The sequence below is a fragment of the Aulostomus chinensis genome, chromosome 4 (genome assembly GCF_037954235.1).
Source record: "Aulostomus chinensis isolate RoL2024-O1b breed Wild chromosome 4, RoL_Achi_v1.0, whole genome shotgun sequence".
NCBI lineage: Eukaryota > Metazoa > Chordata > Actinopteri > Syngnathiformes > Aulostomidae > Aulostomus > Aulostomus chinensis.
This window is the reverse complement of record NC_141323.1, coordinates 26,123,290-26,128,068: the sequence shown is the minus strand read 5'-3', so window position 1 is coordinate 26,128,068 and position 4,779 is coordinate 26,123,290. Positions and strand designations below refer to the sequence as shown.

The window sequence follows — 4,779 nt, the reverse complement described above, 5'->3', positions numbered from 1 at the left end:
TGATGCCCTGATGGTGCATCGGGGTCAACATGGTCCTCCACCATCTGCAGGGGTTCCAGGACTGTTGTGGTGTTTGTGGGAACTGCAGGGAGAAGCTGAGACCTGGAGAGGAAGTCCTGGACACCAGCAGACCTCTCAACACCTGCAGCATTTTTTCAGCTCCACCAAACCCAACATTCACTGCCTCCTCATCATCTGGGCATCAAAAGCAGCTCAGACCTGCTGCAGCTCAGCAGACCTCAGCCATTTTTAGGATGTCTCCATGATTCTCCTTCACATGATTTTCATTCAGAAACAATAGAATTGTCAAATACCACAACAGTTTTCATCTTGCTGGTAAACAACACACACACACACAAATAGTTTGTGTGTGTGAGAATATAAAAAAAATCTACTGTGCTTCAATGAAGATTAATTGTTGAATATCAATCCTCTACTCATGCTCATGGGAGTGTAGTTGTTGTGGCCGAGTGGTTAAGGCGATGGACTAGAAATCCATTGGGGTCTCCCCGCGCAGGTTCGAGTCCTGCCAACAACGTTAAACTGCTGTTCCAGAGGAGACAACATCTGCTCCTACTGTAGGTCCATGTGTCAAAGGTTTTCTTTCAAGGGCTGTAGCAGCTGATGATGAGGGAGAGAGAGAGGATTGGTAGCATGTTGTCTTGTCTCAACCATTCTGGTGTTGACCAAAATCTTTGTTGATACTCCAGTGGTGGTGAAGGTGATGGAAATGTTCCAAGTGGGACGGTTCCATGTTCAACCAGTTTCATCTGGAACTGAGGTGGAGCTTAGGGTTAAGTAGGAATTGGTTTGGTTTAGTCCCTGGGAATGTAAGTTGGTGTGTGTGTGTGTGTGTGTGTGTGTGTGTGTGTGTGTGTGTGTGTGTTTACATGCAGACTTTCCCTTGTGACAGCTGATTTGGTTTGGAATCCATCTTAGTCAGGACATTTTGAGAAAATTCTATCATGTCGTTGTAGTTATTTTGATTTACAACACTGGAAAAAAAAATCACCTCCCTTCCAAAAACCCTCCTCTTCAACTTTGTACCCAAGTTGTCTCCTCATCAGGCACCACAGGATCCAGTAGGTTCAGTTAAAACAAGTCATTAGAGATTTAAAAAATGTCCATCAAACACAAAATAAGGCTTCAAATAGGTTTTCAATTTTATTTCATGTTGACACATTTTGTCCATTTAACATCAGGACTGCTCCTGGATCGTCTCCATGACCTCATCCCAGCACCAGAGTACCGCCCAAGTTCATCAAGGACAGCAAACATGAGCAGGTCTAGATTCACCTCCATCTTTGGAGGTTGTTGAATTTCCTCTTGAGGACCGTCAGGCTGTTTCCTTACTTTGCTGTGACACAACAGCAGACAGCAACAAGGACTGCTGCAGTGCACTTGGTAATTTGATGCACTGAAGTCATCGAGTCACATGACTGAAGTCATCCATTCATGTCAGTGATGTCACTTGGCAGGACTGTCATTGCCGTCACATTCTAGAAAAGAATCCAGACTCCACACGTGGCTCCCATGATAACTGATGGACCTCTGGTTGGAGGCTGGACGATGATGTTTGGTCTGGGGGGGTTAAGATGGTGGGGGCTGTTTCAGTTCTAGTGCTGAAGGCTTTCACCATGACAGTCAGACTCTCATCTGTCCTTCATGTTCCCTCAAATGTGCCGTGTGGACCTCACACTCTGAAATTTAGCCTGAAAACTCTTCATGAAAAGCAGGAGACTCAGAGTCTCTGTGGCTCAATCGGTCAGCGCGCTTGGCTGTGAACAGAGAGGCTGGTGGTTCGAGCCCACCCAGGGACGATGAACAGGCTCTACTGGTTCTTAGGACTCTGTTGATCAGCTGCTGAGTTGCTACTTGATGTCAACATTGGTCTGTTTCATCCTGAGTAGTTTGATCATAGCAGAGATGTTGTATCATTGATCTGAATGTGGACGGACAGATTGACCCTCCACAGCAGACGCATTTGACAGACCTCTTGATGAGACACTTTGTGGTAAAGCCAGATTCTGCCAGTCCCACTGACATATTTCAGTCACACATGTTCAGAGATGATTTTTTTTCCTGAATACATTTATCTTGTCTGATCACCTTGTGGATTTTTCATCATTCTCCTCATTACCAAACTTTAGGTTGCAGTATGTACACCTTAGTTAGTCTTGGGTTTCATAAATCACACAGCATACAAATAATAGCAGGTTGAAATATATTTATTGAAAAGAATTTAACATGGTTACACACACACACACACACACACACACACACACACACACACACACACACACACACACAGCCTGTCTTTGGTATAAAATGGTCTGTCACATTCTCTCACATTGCACAACAACAAAACAAACAAAGACGGCCATGTCCAGTGTGGTCCTGGATATGACGACTGGACTGCAGGGTCCCAGTATCACTGTGACAATTCTTTTACCAGCTATGACCTTGGACAAGAACTTCTCAGGAGGAAACTTATCATGGTGGCACAGTGAAGAAAACTAGACCTGAGCTGCCTGCTGAAATCTTGCAGGTGAAGGACAGAGCTCCACCTCTTTGACAGACACCACCACTGTTGGCTCAAGTTGTCAAAAAAAAAAAGTGTCAGTTTTTGACACACGCATCGAAACACACATCCATACACATGCATGTTCTTGCACACAAAGACTTTTCCTCTGTTTTTGTTTTTTACTGGTTTTGGAACCAGTAGTTGGTTTCTGTTGGTTTGATTTGCTTGACTGGTTGTTGTTTGTTTGACCTTGCAAATCAATATTTGGGGTTCTGGCTTGTTCTACTTTTCATTTTGTGTTTCTTTCATGTGAAAGTGGCATAATTAAGACAAAAGACACTGTTAGAACAGAAAGATCCAGAAAACCCACCAACCAGAGGTGTGTCTGGTACAGATGTGGAATTATTGGCTCTCACAATGTTGAGGCAACTGGGAAGAAGACAAACAAAAAAGGCTTGTGTGATTCAGACATTCATCAAAAATGGTCCTGTAGAACTGTTCAATGTGTCATGACTTCAGAAGCTCAAATCCTCTCTAAGTTCTAGTGAGAGTGGAAGAGATTATAAAATGAGAGAAGCAGGGCCCTCACTCAGAGCTGAAACAGCTCAGTTGGGAGAGCGTTAGACTGAAGATCTAAAGGTCCCTGGTCCCATCCCAGGTTTCAGCAGAGGAACAGCATTGACTTTACTTTCCAGTGGAGGAACTGCAGACATGAAGGAAACTAACATCTTGTCCTGTGCATTCTTATGACATTCAAGACATTTTTGGAGCCTCTTGTTGGATTTTGCCACAGAGAATCAGAGCCAATCAAAAGCATGGTGGACTTTAACATGGAGGATTGAACAAGTCAAGAAAGCAGCAGTTTGACCTTCACAGGTGTTTCTTTTCCTGTCTAAATGCTGTAGGAAGAGCCTGAGTAGCTCAGACGGTAGAGCATCAGACTTTTAATCTGAGGGTCCAGGGTTCAGGTCCCTGTTCAGGTGCTGTGGATGTTCCAGTGTTTGACAACATGGTACTGGATGAAGTTCAGTGTTGAACAAACTGTCATCATCAGAAGTAGAAGTGTTCTTGTCTTGCCACTGTGAGACTGTCACTAGAAAACTGACCAATAATAATTTCATGTGGCATGCAATTAACAAAAGACCACAAATAACACTGGTCAAGTTAATTTTATTTATTTTGCACCAAATCACAACAAAAGTTATCTCATGACACTTTACAGGTAGAGCAGGTCCAGTACCAAACTCCTTCAGTGAATCTACACCCAACAATTCTCCATCAGCAAGCACATCCTGCAACAGTGGTGACAAAACCTTTAAACAGGCAGGAACATCAAGCATCAAGGTGATACCTTCCAGGGTACCGATCTCATGAGATAAACTTGTAAAGTGTCATGAGATAACTTCTGGTGTGATTTGGCACTTTATAAATAAAATTGACTTGACTTGACTTGGAAGTTAGAATTAAATTTAAAGTAGAACAATCTTCCCTCTTCAATCCTGTCACTCAGTGATGTAAACTGTTTCAAACAAATTCTACTGTTCAACAGTTCAAGTGTTTCTAATGAAGCTGAATGTGCTCTGTTCTACTTTCCTCAATTGTGTTTCTTTCATGTCTTGAGATCAAAGACAGAATTCTCGTTACTGTCAAAGCCCTGATGACATCATCAGGAATTTTCACTTTGATCTGGAGAATCTTGCTTTAATCTGAATTTGATCTGACGAATGTCTCAGTTTAGTCTCGGTTTGATCTGATCCCCATTCTAATTCTTCCTTTCCCTCTTTAGGAGTCAATGAGAATAGTAGTGTATATAATAATGTATATACAACCTTGTAGTATCTTTCCAAAGCTTTTAGTATTTCATCTTGTTTCTACTTGTAGTTTTAGTGTCTGGATCTTTTCTTTTTATATCCTGCTGTCTGCTCTTTGCTTTTGGAGCTTCCTTCAACAACTACCAAGCCTCCTGGGTACTGTAGGAAACATGGTCAAGTTCTTCTTACTTTTGCAGTAACGTCCTGCTCACATTGGTCTGTCTTCATTTTGACTCCTCCCACTGCCACAATGACCAGCCTTTATACACTTGGTGACTGGGGCCCTGGTTGCTGCAGGCCTCACCACCAGCCTGTGGTTGTGAGCAGGACAGAACAGAACTGACAGTATCTCACATGCAGGACCTGGGTCAGCGCGTGGTGCCAGCTGGGGCACCGCTTTAACCTGGACCCCCTGGAAGATCTTCTCCAGGAAGTCGCCTTTTT

General features: G+C 43.2%; 2 non-coding genes across 2 annotated transcripts; both read left to right on the top strand.

Annotated features, from left to right (window-relative positions):
* Positions 1–456: 456 nt before the first annotated feature.
* On the top strand, positions 457–538 carry trnas-aga (transfer RNA serine (anticodon AGA)). Its single transcript has one exon. It is a non-coding gene; the product is annotated as a tRNA-Ser (tRNA).
* A 1,208-nt stretch (positions 539–1,746) lies between these two features.
* trnah-gug (transfer RNA histidin (anticodon GUG)) lies at positions 1,747–1,820 on the top strand. The gene has a single exon. It is a non-coding gene; the product is annotated as a tRNA-His (tRNA).
* Positions 1,821–4,779: the final 2,959 nt, after the last annotated feature.